Source organism: Nicotiana tabacum, chromosome 18 (assembly GCF_000715075.1).
Source record: "Nicotiana tabacum cultivar K326 chromosome 18, ASM71507v2, whole genome shotgun sequence".
Lineage (NCBI taxonomy): Eukaryota > Viridiplantae > Streptophyta > Magnoliopsida > Solanales > Solanaceae > Nicotiana > Nicotiana tabacum.
Genome location: NC_134097.1, coordinates 13,118,973 through 13,135,597, shown reverse-complemented (window position 1 = coordinate 13,135,597; position 16,625 = coordinate 13,118,973).

Sequence of the window (16,625 nt, the reverse complement as noted above, 5' to 3'; positions counted from 1 at the left end):
GCATGCATGGAGAGGTATAAGACAGCTAAGAAGGAGGCTAAGCTGGCGGTCACAGAGGATAAGACTGCTGCATATGGTCGTATGTACGAGGAACTAGGGAAAAAAGGCGGGGAGAAGAAGTTATTCCGGCTGGCCAAGTTGAGAGAGAGGAAGGCTCGGGATTTGGACCAAGTGAGATGCATCAAGGGCGAAGATGGTAAAGTATTAATGGAAGATGTCCAGATTAAGAGGAGATGGCAGACTTACTTTCATAAAAATTTGAATGAAGAAGGAGATCAGGATATTGTGCTAGGCGAATTGGAGCATTCCGAGAGTCACCGTGACTTTGGGTACTGCAGGCGTATCGATTTTGATGAGGTCGTGGGATCTATGCGAAAGATGAGTATGGGCAGAGCGACCGGGCCAGACGAGATTCCGATGGAATTTTGGAAGTGTGTGGGGAGAGCATGTTTGGAGTGGTTGATTAGGTTGTTTAATATTATTTTTAAGGCGAAGAGGATGCCGGATGAGTGGAGGTGGAGTACGGTGGTCCCATTGTATAAGAACAAAGATGATATCCAGAGTTGTAACAATTATAGGGGTATCAAATTACTGAGTCATACCATAAAAGTGTGGAAGAGGGTGGTTGAAGTGAGGGTAAGGATGACAGTGTCTGTATCCGACAATCAGTTCGGGTTCATGCCGGATCGTTCGACTACAGAAGCTATACACCTTGTTAGGAGGTTGGTGGAACTGTACAGAGAGAGGAAGAAGGATCTGCACATGGTCTTTATTGACCTAGAGAAAACGTATGACAAGATTCCTAGAGAAGTTCTCTGGAGATGCCTGGAGGCAAAAGGTGTGTCGGTTCCCTACATTATGGCGATTAAGGACATGTATGATGGGGCTAAGACTCGGGTTAGGATATTAGAAGGCGACTCTGAGCAATTTTCGATTGTAATGGGGTTACACCAAGGTTCTGCGCTCAGTCCGTTCTTATTCGCCCTCGTGATCGACGCGTTAACACACCATATTCAAGGGGAGGTGCCATGGTGCATGCTATTTGCCAATGACATAGTTCTGATTGATGACTCGCGAGCCGGTGTTAACGAGAGACTAGAGGTTTGGAGACAGGCTCTTGAGTCGAAGGGTTTCAAGTTGAGCAGGACGAAGACGGAATACCTGGAGTGTAAATTCAGCGCTGAGCCAGGGGAAGTGGGCGTGGATGTGAGGCTTGAATCACAGGTCATCCCGAGTAGAGGCAGCTTCAAGTACCTTGGTTCAGTTATCCAGGGGGGAGGGGAGATCGACGAGGATATCACACACCGTATTGGGGTAGGATGAATGAAGTGGAGGTTAGCATCTGGAGTCATGTGTGACAAGAGTGTGCCACCAATACTCAAAGGTAAGTTCTATAAAGCGGTGGTTAGACCAGCCATGTTGTATGGGGCTGAGTGTTGGCCCGTTAATAACTCACATATCCAGAAGATGAAAGTAGCAGAAATAAGGATGTTGAGGTGGATGTGCGGGCACACTATGATAGATAAGATTAGGAATGATATTATTTGGGAGAAGGTCCACGTGGCTCCCATTGATGACAAGATGCGGGAAGCGAGGCTTAGATGGTTCAGACATGTTCAAAGGAGAAGCCCAGATGCTCCGGTACGGAGGTGTGAGCGGCTGGTTGTGGAGGGCACGAGAAGAGTTAGAGGGCGGCCTAAGAAGTACTGGGGAGAGGTGATCAGACAGGATATGGCGAGGCTCCAGATTTCCGAGGACATGACACTTGATAGGAAGATGTGGAGGTCGAGTATTAGAGTTGTAGGTTAGGATGTAGTTGAGTCTTGACTTACTTCGTACCATTGTGGGACTGGCCACGTAGGGTTTTTGTCTAGGGTAGCTAGTGACAATATTGTATTTTACTACTTCGCTTTTCAGTGCATGTCCTATTTACTAGCTATCGTTTTTGCTTTGCATCTTTCTTCTCCATTTCATGGTGTTCCTATTTTTTCTATGATTGTTGTGGTGATACTAATGTTGTCTCCTCTTGTCGTTTTGTCTTTTTGTTTTCTTGAGCCGAGGGTCTTTCGGAAACAGCCTCTCTACTCCTTTGAGGTAGGGGTAAGGTCTGCATACACACTACCTTCCCTAGACCCCATTAGTGGGATTCTACTGGGTTGTTGTTGTTGTTGTTGTTAATTGTATTTTCGCGCGAAAATAACCGACCGATTTCGGTCGATTTTATTAAAAATATAAAATTACCGACCGAAGTCGGTCGGTTTTTTAAAATGACTGACTGAAATAACCGAACGATTTCGGTCATTTTTTTTAATATTAATTTTAATTTATTTTATATGAAAAACCAACTGATTTCGGCCGATTTCTTAAAAAATAAATTTCGCAGGATGCTAAAATAGTTTCTCGCATTTTTGCGCCAAAAAAAGCTGACCGAAGTCGGTCGGTTTCGTAAAAAAAAAAAAAATTAAAATATTTAAAAAAAAATTAGCCGAATTTCTAGTAGTGGTAGGAGAAACCACGCATGCAACATTAGGGAGCAATAGAGTTCTAAGAATTAGAAAATACTAGAATAATGCTACTACTACTATTGGAATGAAAGGAAAGACTGTTCGCTTACTAATCTTCTAACCTAATTATGTTCTTCACACCCACCTATTCAGGGTCACGTTCATAAGCCGAAGATTGTATGATTGATATCAATTATCAAAAATCAATACATTGATATCAATTATCAAAAATCAATACTTAGTGTTGAAAGCTTATGTTCCTAAAACATAATGCATTGAGTAAGAGAAAAGAATGTATGTTCTTGATATAAATAATTGTTTGGTATCCAAAAGAAATAGTCATATCACCAAAATGATGATATGATATAAATCCTTCCACGCGTTGTGAACGCGAACTAACACTGCTGTCTTTCCCTTTTCTTCTTTTATTTACTTTGAAGACTTCTCTACAGTCTACCCTACAGCCCCTGACTAATTTATATATTTCTTGAATGGTCTTAGTTGTGATTATTATATTAGACTTGCTAATATAATATTTAGATTACCGTTGTGTTTCTTATTAAGTCCCTTTTTAGTTTTGAACATTTTTATTTTTAATTTGTTACAGAGAGTTTAAGGATTAATGTCTTTTCACGCTTACCAATTTCGTAGCAGGTTTTAAATGCTATAATTCACTCTAATTTAGTTGGATGGTGAGAAAGATAATTCACTAACTATTTGGTTGAAATGAGTTAAAGTCACTAGACTACTACTATTTTGAACTGTAAATCTCATACATCAAAGGCAAATTTTGAATTTGAAATTTATGATTTCTACAATGATCTCGAGTTATATAAACAATATTTAATGGGTTCATAGTCAAATGTTTATAAATATTAAGTGAATTTTTCAATATAAATTCATGATTTGGATAAAAGCTACCATTGACGGGAATTCAAAAATTTAAGGCTAGATACGCCCCTATCAGAAATTAAGTTGTCCTCTTAAAGGTTTATCCTAATGTCTCTTAGATGACTTAAAACTCTTTGAATTATTAGCAAGTTTTCCTTAACTATATTACACAATTGAGATTGAAGAGTATGTTTCAAAAGCCCAATTTTAATTTCGTTTGCATTTTCGAGCCTTAAAAAGTTTTCAAGGTACTTTGCTTTCAATTATTATTGAATTAACAGTAAAGAATAAGTACTATAGAAGGTCATAAGAGAACTTCAGCTTTCGTTTAGAATGCAAATACAATTTAAAACAGTGTCAATAGTTCGAAATTCGAATCTAATGACATCACAAAAATTGTCTAGCAGCGGTTAATTTAGGTAACCCTATAATCAAACAATCAACACTGTAATCTCAAATAAATTGTAATTGACTTTACTAATATTCCATACTGGCCCAATATTCAGAATAATCATCATAAATGGGTTTTTTTTTTGCACATTATTCTTGTGGTAGGCTCTGTCCTGATAAAAAATATAGGGAGAATACTTTTCCTATTCTTTTGCGGAGCTACCCTTGTCCATGTGAATTAGTTGAGACTCCTTTGTCGGAAATTTACACTACGAGGACGTAGATATGCTTTGTTTTCATATATATATATATATATATATATATATATATATATATATATATATATATATATTATTTATTTTTATTTTTATTTCTTATCATTTTTATGTGTTTACATGTTTATATTTTGGCTTTCCTTAATATAAATCTTAGTCCCGGCACTGCTGCTACTATTGCAACTTTCTTCGTATATTATTTGGTAGAAATGATACCAGGTTGTTATTCTAGAGGGCTACTATTTAGAAATTAGTTATTGTGTCCTGATTTTTTGTTTTTAGTTCAATTTTTCAAAAAACAAAGTTCTGAAATTAAGATTTTTAGTTCAAATTTTTAGAATAAAATAAATATTAGCTAATCCCTAAATATGAGCCCTAAAAAATGACGATTTGTGTACTTCCCTCTATTATTTGAGACAACCTATGCTCTAAGAAAAAAAAATACTTTCCCTTAATCTCTAGAAATATAACAAACATTTATCATAAAAGAAAATATCAAGTACAACCCCTTGAGTATCCTCACAAAATAACAATAATTTTAAACTCCAGAATTGACCAGAAAAATCATATAACTGCTGAAAATAATCAACCTTTACTAGTCAAAAGAAAAATCGTCAATTACCCCATTTCTGTGTCTTTTCTTTGTTCTTTCTGTGCCGTCTCCCCACACAAAAAACACACGCACCCATATTACATATACACCAATATACAATATATATACCCACCATCTTTCTCCTTCTTCCACCATTAATCTTTCTTCCTCTCCCCTACCTAATACCCCACTGCCCCAAAAACTCAAAAACACACACCAAGATCAATTGTTTTGCTGAATTTTCAAGAAAATTAAACATATACATACACCAATATACATATATATACCCACCCTTTTCCTTCATCTTCCACCACTAATCTTTCTTCCTCTCCCCCCACCCCCACTCCACCCCTCAAACCTAAAACCCCACCACCCCAAAACCCCAAAAAACACTCACCAAGATCAAATTTTTGCTGAATTTTCAAGAAAATTAAACATATATACACACCAATATACACATATATACTTACCAATAACCCCCCCCCCCCCCAAACCCAACCAAAACTCAAAAACACTGACACCAAGCTCAACTTATTGCTGAAATTTTCAAGAAAATTAAACAGGAGATGATGAACAACAATTATTCACCCATCAGAGAAAATGCCCAAGAAGGAACAGAAAACTATTTTTACCAAGAAGAACCTTCACTTTTTTGTGGTTGTTTCAGATTCCCCTGTTTTCAATCAAAAGAAGGTGAAGCAAATTCACTATTACAACAAGGTGAAGACAGAGACTCATGGATGGTGACAAAGATGAAGGAATTAAAGGAATATTCAGAACTTGTAGCTGGACCAAAATGGAAGAATTTTGTTAGGAAAATGGGGAAATATTGTAATTCCAAAAAATCTAAGGGGCAGCAATTTCAGTATGATTCTGATAGTTATGCTCTTAACTTTGATGAAGGAGATGAAGCTGTAGAAAATGATGATGGGCTTTTTCGTAATTTCTCTTCTCGGTTTGCTGCTCCTGCTCCCTTTTCTGCTTCTGTTGTTACTAATAATAATACACAGAGAAATGCTGGATTATGATAATTATTATTGGAAGAAAAAAGAAAAAATTAAGATGTGTGTGATTTATGATTTATGTGTAATTAGAGGGGAGAAAAAGGTGTATGAGATTGGTTTTATATATAATTACATTTATTTGTTATATATAGTGGTAAAATTCTTTTGTTCATTTAGATAACATTCTTTGATATTTATTACTATTTTGGATGCCTCAATTCTAAAATTAACTTGGCATAAATGGTGTATGAGATTGGTTATATATATATATATATATATATATATATATATATATATATATATATTTCTTTTATTTGTTATATAGAGGTAAAATTAAATTTTTTTCATTGTTAGAGTTTAATTTATGTTGTTATTAGATTAACATTCTTTGATATTTATTTATTATTTTGGATGCCTCAATTCTAAAATTAACATGAGCCTCTTGCCCTTAATTAGAGGTATTGAATTATCTTAGTAAGAAAATTGGTGAAAAGAAATATCATAGTTACTTATTAGTTTTGAGATGATGTGATATTAACCCATATTTTATCTCATGTTTAGTTAAGGAATAAATGTATTTTGGCTAGGATTAAAAATCAGAAAAGAAAACTTTTTCCTATTGTAAGCAAGATGTTATCATGTGATAATCCTATAATTCTTGTAGAATTACCTGTTGCCAACTTCTACTTCAGTCTTATTCCTCTTGGTAATTTTTCTTTTAATCATAGTCTTGTTGTATAATACCTTTGTTAGGAAGTGTTTTATTTTCAATATAAAATTTTTTGATACAAATTTAAATTTATTTAAGTCCCAATGAAAAAAAAAGAGAAAGAAGTTAAGTTCATAATCCCTTTAGCAAAGGAAAGGAATCTAGAATAAAAACCTTTCATGTTAAAGTAAACGATTGAATTGCTTATTGTAAAAGTAAAGTAAAAGAAAATTACACTTCTTTCTTTGGTGACTATATCCAAAGGTAAAATACAATAAAAACTATTCTTATATTAATAATGATAGGATAAGATAAAGTTTGACCAATAAATAAAAAGGGAAAATAAAATAAAATAAAATAATAATACAATTTTAAAAAAAACCGGCCAAAGACGGCTTAGAATAAAAATAGCCGCCGCTTTTATAGACAAGCTGTCTCCAGCCCACGTTGTGAAGAAACTTCTATTCCTTGAAATATTTTGAAAATTGACCAAAAAATGGCGTTTTGGAGATTTTTGGAAGATTCATTGGTCCTAAAATAAGTCAAATGAATAATTGTGTAAATCAAGGGGTCGTTTGGTTTGAAGACATGTTAGGCTAAGATTAGTTATTTAAATCGGTTATAAAGGAATTAATTATTCTGATATTATTTTTTATTATTCGATTAGTATGTGTATTAATCATGTGATTGTTACTTTTACTGCATGGATAATTTATCCTGGATTACTATTCCATCCCCTGACATGTATAATATATCCCCATAATATATTTAATTATGTGATAATATATCCCAGGAATAATAATCAAACAAGAGATAAAGTGATACTAAATTTTTATTTCGGATTTATTTTTGTTTATCCATCATACCAAACGACCCCATATAGTTTAGTGATAGCAATTACAATATATTATATAATTGGTATGTGTTTGATTTTTATTGTTTCTTTTCCTCTCTTTTTCCCCTATCTTTCACGTTATGGAAAATTGAAAAAACAATTAAAATAATGCCTGAATATTGTTTCCAAAGTGATACAACATGGTTAAAATATTGTTAGATCTTCTTATGTTAGAATAGTTTGAACGCTAGTGTGCATAGGAAAGGCCAAGCAACTTTCCTTTTGCTTTGTTTTTTAGGAATTTTAGTAAAGCGCTACAGTTTAAAGCGTAATTATTATACGTAATTATAAATTGCTTAAGGTCAAATACATAGACAACCCCTCTAACTTGATATTAATTTTTATTTTGACACTCTATCTCAATTATGTTTCATTTTGGCACTTCAAATTCTCAAATTCATAAGTTTCAAATTCAGGCGACGCCTCGACTATAGTACAAGAACTACGACAATGAACAATGGTTACTCCCGAAAAGAGCCGTAACTATCAAATGTACATCCAAATATCAACTGTATATGATGAAGAATCCTTCAATAATAGATGATTTCATCTCCAAAGGCTAGTGACTTGGGGAGTGGGATTAGGACAGACGACTTTGGGAATTAGAGAAAATAAGGGATTTTTATATTGGGTAACCAACCTGGGGTAAATAATTTACAAAATCGAGTATTTGGGTTAAACCCAGTTGATAAGGATTAAAAAACAGGTGTCTAAATCTAATTGGATGGTTGTTACACATTAGAAGCAAGTATAAATATGCGCTGTATTTTTACATTGGATAAAAGTTTTTGTGTTAAAATGACATATAAGAAATAGGGTTGGAGTGCCAAAATAGAATAGAGCTGAGATGAAGTGCCAAAATAAAAATTGATGCCAAGTTAGAGGGGTCGTCTATGTACTTGGCCGTTGCTTAATTACTATTCATAATTATTGTTCAATTGTTACTAGCATGTATCACTTGTATTCATACGCGCAATAAATACAATCTGTATCAACTGTATTTGTTCGCGCAACGAATACAACCTATATCAACCGTATTCGTTCGCACAACGAATACAACCAATACAAAATATATGAATGTATTGTAACGACCCGACTTGTCGTTTTGACCATTTATATCCCGTTCAACAATTTGAAGTCTTGAGGAGTTTCGTAATATGTATTATGATTTGTGTGAATTGTCGGCTTTGGTTTTTAGATGATTCGAAATTAAACTGAAAGAACAATCCTTGTTTAGAAGCTTAAATAAAAAGATTTGACCGAAGTTTGACTTTCTGGAAACTAGACATCAAGGGCTATAACTTTCATTTGTTGATCATCTCCCAATTCCTTATAAATTGCGAGATATAAGCTTCCAAAGTCAGCCCTGTGCAGCAGAGATTTCCAAACTCTTCCCAGACATCCTGTAGTGTATCTACCATAACTCTTTGTATATAACTCCAAATGACAAATGGTTTAACTTTCTGCAAACTAGACACCAAGGGTTACGACTTTTATTTTTAGATCATCTTAGATTCCTTATAGATTGTGAGATATAAGCTTCCAAAGTCAGATGACGGATAACAGAAATTCCTTCTTCGCGAACGCGAAGAACAAAGTCCTAGCAGCAAAATCCTTCTTCGCGAACGTGAGAGGCTCCTCGCGAACGCAAAGAACAACACCAAACATCAGAAAACCGGGAACCAAAGTAGCCCAAAATGATCCGATAACACCCAAAATATACCTGAAACACACCCGAGGCCTCCGGGACCCCAACCAAATATACCAACAAGTCGTAAAACATCATACGAATTTAGCCGAGGCCTCAAATCACATCAAACAATGCTAAAAATACGAATTGCACCCCAATTCAAGCCTAATAAAACTAAGAAATTTTAACTTCTACATTCGATGCCGAAATCTACACTATAATATTTATGACTTGTCTGCCAAAATTGATGAGAAACGGAGTTGATTTGACGTGATTCGGACGTCCGGTTGTGAAAATATGCGTTTTAAAGTTTTTTTGAAATGTCATTCGATTTGGTGTTCAATTCATAGTTCTAGGTGTTATTTTGGCGATTTGATCACACGAGCAAGTTCGTATGATATTTTTGGACTGGTGTGCATTTATGGTTTGGAACCCCGAGGGCTCGGGTGTAATTCGGATCAGGATCGGCGCATTTTGGAACCATAAAACTACTGAACCTGCTGCTACTGGTTTCCTTCTATGAGATCGCGTGACTGTGTCCGCGATCGCGAAGGCTTAGTGGTCACGGATAAAATTTGTACTATGCGATCGCATAGTGAGGTCCGCGATCGCACATTTGCAGCAACTAAGTCACCGCGAACGCGAGAGCCAAGCCGCGTTCGCGAAGAAGGAATGAGGCATAAGCTGAAGCACAAGGTAGTCCGCGATCGCGGGAGGCTGAGAACTTGTGCTTCGTGTTCGCGAGAGCACTGTCGCGTTCGCGTATAGTTAAAATGGATAGGCAGAAATTGTTCTACACGATCGCGAACGAATTCCCGCGATCGCGATGAGTAAAAATCTTGGCAAACAGAACTTATGTTCTGGAAATGAGATTTCATCCCATTTTCCATTATTTTCTATTTTTGAGCTCGGGTTAGGCGATTCTAGGGCAATTTTTACGGGAAAATATTGGGGTAAGTGTTCCTTATCCTATATTGATTGTATTTCATGATTCCATACTCATTTATATCATGAATCCGTAAAATTTTGGGAGATAAATTAAATTTTTATAAAATCTTTTAAATACGAAAATTGAAGATTTGAAGGTCCATTTGACATCAGAATTTGATAATTTTTGTATGGTTGGACTCATCTCGGAATGGGTGTTCGGATTTCATAAGTTTTTCCGATATTTGAGATGCGGGACCCACTATCAAGTTTTAAAGTAAATTTCGGATTTTATCCGAAAAATTAGTAAATTCAAATGGAATTAATTCTTATGATTCGTATTGAGTATATCGAATTGTTTGTGAATAAATTTGACGCTTTTGGAGATAAATGCAAAAGGAAAAGTTGTGGTCGAATAATTGATTGAAATTGCAAAGCGAGGTAAGTGTCGTGGTTAACCTTGACTTGAGGGAATAGAACCCTTAAATTATTTGTTATGTGAAATGCATGTGAACGACGTATAGGTCAGGTGACGAGTGTCTATATGTCGTCAAATTAATTGTTTGCGTAATTATTTGAAAATCCTAAATTTGTTTTGATATACGAATTAATTGTTATGATAATTGTTTCTCTCATATTCTTTGTCAAATATTAATTCTTGAATTCCTGCAATAATTGCTACATGCTGATTTGATTTATGTGCATTAATTGATACTTGACATTTAGCATATTAAATAGTAACTGCCTATTTTCTCCCTGATTTTCATAATAAATTACTATTTGTCATTGTTTGTTTCATAATTAAATTATAATTATTATACGCTTGTTGTCTTAAAATATATATATTAATTATTGCATTTATTAGGGCAATTTCTTCTAACAGAATTGATTGAAATGAATATATTGGGGGACCGGGTTATACGCCGCAATAAGCTTGTATTAAAAGTCCATATTGGGGGATCGGGTTGCACGCCACAACAGACTTATTTAAAAGTCTATATATATACTTGATTAAAATAAATATATTGGAGGGTTGAAAATAAATATATTGTGGGACCGGGTTGCACATTGCAACTGAAATTAGTAGAAATAATAATTGGTTATGACTGCTGAGTTGGCTTCAACTATTAGAAATGAGTTACATGATTTAATTCTATTATTGTGGTTATTACTATTATTGCGTACATGTTAATGTAAGTGACCTGCCTTAGCCTCGTCACTACTTCGTCGAGGTTAGGCTCGACACTTACAAGTACATGGGGTCGGTTGTACTGATACTATACTCTGCACTTCTTGTACAGATTTCGGAGTTGGTCCCAGCGGCGTACTATAGACTGGCTTGGATTTTAGCTACCCATAGGAGACTTGAGGTATAACTGCACGGCGTCCGCAATTCTGAAGTCCACATCTACTTTACTTTAGTTGTGTGTTTGTTTTCAGACAACTTTATTTTATTCAGACCTTTATTTGTATTATTCTAGAAGCTCGTGCACTTGTGACACCAATTCTAGGATGGTATTTAGACACCGTTATTTTATGGATTATTCACTACATTTCAGACTTTACTTTCGCATTTAATTCTTTGTTATCAATAAATTTAAAAATTATTTTAAAATGGATAATATTATTCTAACGTTGGCTTGCCTAGCAAGTAAAATATTAGATGTCATCACGGTCCCGAAGACGGGAATTTCGGGTCGTGACACTATTCAAGTATGACCAATGTATCAAAATGTTATGATTTGAAATCATGTTTCAATTGCATGTTTATTATGCCTAATTTTGAAAGAAACTCAATGTGCTTAAGGCCCGTATTGTTCATATACATACTAAAAGTCTTGATTTCAAATGCTAACTCAAATAATACTAATTCAAATAAGAAAACATTTAATAGTCAAATTTTAAATTAATTTAAAAAGCCTAAATATTAGAAAAATAATTTAAATGATTATTTTGTCTAGTGTGAAACCTAATTTTAAAGGGTAAAAAAGGTGAACGATATTTCGATAAAGACCTTCGTGCTTTTAATATAATATAGATTCATGTTTTTCATTGACTTCTTACCTACAATAAATATTTTAACTTCTTCAACACGTAAATTACCATTCGTATTTATATTTGAATTTTATAGCAAATCCACATATAGTATTGAAATAAGAGTTTAATTATTTTAAACTGAAACAAAAGAGCAACAAATTCTCATAGCTCAGTTGGTTAAAGTACCCAACGGGAAATATGTTATTTCGCCTTGGTGTGTTCGTGCGCGAACGAATGCAGTTGACAGTTGTGCGTCTGAATACAAATGATACAAGCTATAACAATTAAACAATAGTTGTGGGTGATATTTAGGTAAATTATAATTATGTATGACAATTAGTGCCTTCAATTAAGGGATTTAGTTATAACATTTTTCTTTTTTCTCTCCTCTCTCCCCTCTTCTCTCTAGATCGAACTTATATTTACGGAATTCTGTTTGCTAATTGTTTTGGTCTTTTTTTTTAATACTTAAAAAACTGTATTACAATCGACATATTCAAAATTTTCCCTACAACGACTACATGCCCATCTAGTGCAGTGGCTTGGAAGCAAGCTACCTTGACCATCTTCCGAAGTTATAAATAATTTACCGATCAAAGGCTGTAACGGCGGACTGCTCTACATTCAGCCACACCACAGTGACCCCGAAGCGATCTTCTTCTAGTTACGGGACGAAATCCGACAGCCAATTGCTGGCTCTAAATAACCAGCCCAGCACAAGACTTTTTCTTAACTCCTCTTTTACTCATAGCGGAATAGTAGGTTTTATTACCTACAAACAGATCAATCAAGAGATAGTGGTTCTAAGCAAGGACGGACGACTGCGGATTGGCCGGGGAGAGTCGTCTCAAATGTTGATACCATTTTATAAATAAGCCAATAAAAAAAAGACAAGTAGAAGCCAGTAAAAGTGAAAGAGGAGTAAGCAGGATACGTTCTGTTCTGTTTTCTGTAACAAACTCATAAGCTAATGTGAAATGACTTTTTATCGGGACCACTAACACTCGAACCGGGGAACGAAAAAATCCCATCTAGACAATGTATAAATTACAACAGAATGAAAGAGCTGTAAAGTTCTATATTTTACTATCCTTTTGAGAAGGATTCCTTCGCGAATGTTCTCCAAATCAGTTGCAGGCAGATATAATACCCTCAGATCTGTCAACTCGTCCATTCCTGGCGGCGGACGATGTAACCTTGTATTATCACAATCAAGCAATTGCAAATTGCGAAGATTACCAATAGGTGGTAACTCTGTCAAGTAGCAGCAGTTCTGTAGTACTAGAGCGCGTAGTTGAGATAAACTATCGATTGAAAAAGGCAGTGCTCGAATAGAAGTGCTACTCAGATTCAGAACTCTTATGGGAATTCTCCGAAGGGGAACATTATCTTGCAAAAGTAAAGTTGTTGTCTCTGGGCATTCCAACTTGTTACTAACGAAAGATATTCTCTTGACAGAAGCTGACATTTTAATATTTGATATATCAGTCAACCTAATTCCAGCTTGAATAAGAGAATTGTGCTCATCCCCAAAGGATTTAGCTATCCATAAAGCAACGTCGCGAACTTAAATATACAACTTAAATATAATTTTTATACAAATTTTATACATTATATCATTTGTATATTTTGTATTTGATTTATACATAATAATTATATATTATATAACTTATTTACAACTTATCTACAATTTGCATACATTATTTTACACAGTTAAATACAACTACAATATCATACAACTTAAATACAATTTTTATATAAATTTTATACAATATGTGTTTTGTATATTTTGTACCTCATTTATACAGAGTAAAAATAAATTTCATACAATTAATTATATATTATACAACTTATTTACAACTTATCTACAACTTCCATATATTATTTCTACTCAGTTATATATAACTACAATATCATACAATTTAAATACAAATTTTATACAATATGTCTTTGTATATATTTTGTATCTGATTTGTATATATTTTGTATATGATTTGTATATATTTTGTATGTGGTGTGTGCTTCTTCCTCTCTAAAATTCCAATCAAAACTTACTCTCTTAATACAATTTTGATACATATCAATAACTTTATATAAAAAGATTGTATTGATAACTTAAATACAAATTTTATACAACGATTCATACATTATACTACTATTGTTCAACTTTCATACAACATTCAAATAAAAAATATATATATATAACTACAAAAAAAATATATAATTTACATACAATTATCATGTCTTCTTCTTCTCCGAGTTTCAATCTGAAATTCAGCAAAAATCAGGTCTAATCTTCACCAAATACCCTCAAAATTGAGATATAAACTCCAAACAATATTCTCAATTATTTGCAACAATACTCAATCCAAACAAATAATGGTTTTTGGAAACCCAAATTCGAATTCTAAACTTCAAAACTTTTTAATGGTTGTCAATGGTGGAGAGTCAAACATCTTCAAAACACCATTTGAGCACTCTTTATTCTTTGTCCAATTTCTGACTTCTTACCAACTCGCGAACAATTGTGAGGTTAAATAAAGAATGAATTTATATATCTGTGCACAAAAATTGCTGGCTAGAGGACAAAATATAAACTTTTTTTTTCTTTCAATAATGAAGAACATGAGATCAAAACTTACATTGTTCAAATAGTGCCTTGCATCAGAGCCAATGAGATTGACACATTCCAAAACAAGGAATAAGCCAACATCAGTAATTATGAGAGTTTTCAGAACATGCACTAATGTCACGACGAACAAGCAACTACTATTTTCGTGGGATTTAGAGCGAGAATTCAGAAAAATTGAGAGAGATTATAAAAGATTTTTGAAGAAAAGTAAAAAATATGTGTTAATGGAGGGAGATAATGTAGAAATGTGGTGGGTATGGAGAGAGAAACGTGGGAGAGTGGGATATGTACGTTAGAGAGATTATAGGAGTTAATTGATTTTCATTAAATTTTTAAAATGTACATAATTTGTAAATTATATATGTCTATGTAATTAAATTGAAACTTGAGTAGGGAGGGTAATAAAGTTTCAAATAGTGTATAGGAATATAAAAATCCCAAAAGCATCCAACTTCGGGCCCGTAGTTTAGTTCAAATCAAAATTTATGGGCTGGCCCAAAAAGATTAAAATGCGGAGAGGTCAATTATTATGAGATTTTACTGTAAAAATAGCACAGGCTAGTCAGTTTTTGGACTGGTAATTAAAAAATAGTCAATGTTTGTAAAGTCATTAAAAAATAGTCATTATTTTGTTGAAATACGGAAAGTTCCAGCATAATATACTGGAGTATAGAGCTCCTGCATATAAACTTCTAGCATATTATGTTGGAACTCCAACACACGAAAAGTTCCAGCATAATATGCTGAATTATGGAGTTCATGCGTATAAATTTTCAGGTTATTATGTTGGAACTCCAGCATATTATGAAATTCTAACACATTATGTTGGAATCTCATATGTAAAACATTCGAACTCCAGCACATTATGCTTGATTTTTCTAGATTTTTAAGGGTGTTTTGTTCAAATTTTATCTTTACATGAAAATATGGCAAAATTTTAATTACTTTTTAAACTATGGCTATTTTTCAATTACCAGTTGTAAATTTGACTATTTTTTATTCCCCAACCATTTTACTCCCCACAGTAGCCCAACAAAGCCAACAACAAAAATAACCTTGTTCTTTACGTTTTACAAATTTTATCTGGTATAATCATGGTATAATCTGTATATGATTAGTATACGTACATCATATAGTGATTATACATTTGTTATAAACTGAGCGTACATCGGCGAGAGCTACAAATAGTTACAACTAGGCGGGTGAAAATATTTTTAGCCGTCTGGCTAAAAATGTTAAGATCCCTTAATATGGTATTGATAGGACAATTTCTGTTTCTTTCGATATATCAACTCAAAGTTTATGTGAGAAGCCATAAATTTTGTTTAAAGGTGTGTTTGATCCAAGAAATCGTATTTTCCATCATTTAAGCGTAATTGATTTTATATTATTGTACTTGCTAATTATAGAATGTGGGATATGGGCGTTTGACAAATTTTGGCCCTACTAGGTGGAAATTAAAGTCATGGTCTACAGTGATCATGTCGCCATCGTGTATTTATTTAAGAAAAGAATGCTAAACCGAGACTAATTCGTTTGGTTCATCTTTTGCAAGAAGTTGATATGGAGATCCGAGACTGAAAGGGGACCAAAAATCAAGTGACTGATTACTTGTCGCGATTAGAACCTCGCGCATGTGGTTGAAGAGGGGGTAAATTAGGGAGAGCTTCCCGGGTGAGCAGTTGTTAGCTATCACAGTTAAAGCAGCTACACGGTATGCAAATTATGTGAACTTTACTGTACGTAAGAGAATAGCTATTTTCCGCTCATAGCTACACTTTTCAAAAAATCATCATTCGTAGCTATATTTAAATATTATAACAAATCCACATATAATACTAAAACAAAAGATCAATTGTTTTGAACTGAAACAAGATAGAAGCAAGCTCTCATAGCCCAGTTGCTTAGAACACTAGCTTATGAAGCACATATCTTGAGTTCGACTCTCAACAAGAATATTTTATTTTCTGTATTTTTGTATTATGCTTTGATTGTATTCGTTGCACGAGTGAATACAGTCGATACATAGTATATCCTTTGTATACATGTCACGATCCAAAATTCAACTAGCCGTGATGG